Source organism: Penaeus monodon, chromosome 33 (genome assembly GCF_015228065.2).
Source record: "Penaeus monodon isolate SGIC_2016 chromosome 33, NSTDA_Pmon_1, whole genome shotgun sequence".
NCBI lineage: Eukaryota > Metazoa > Arthropoda > Malacostraca > Decapoda > Penaeidae > Penaeus > Penaeus monodon.
Window position 1 is genome coordinate 14,882,960 of NC_051418.1, and position 245 is coordinate 14,883,204.

Genomic DNA, 245 nt, shown 5'->3' on the forward strand with positions numbered 1-245 from the left:
CAACCAAACACCGCGAAAAAAAATATAAGCTGGTCGCCCTTTTTAATTAAAACACTCCAAGAATCAAAGCAGTATCATCACATGGGGACATTTTTCTCCCTCATAATAATGCGGCGCAAGTGGTTTCCCCACATCATTAAATTTGTCACCGCCTGGAAACTCACCCCACATTTTTAAAAAATGGACCATTGAATCTTTTTAAAGCACTTCCTTACCTAGGGGTTTTTTGCCCCCAAGCCCCCGCG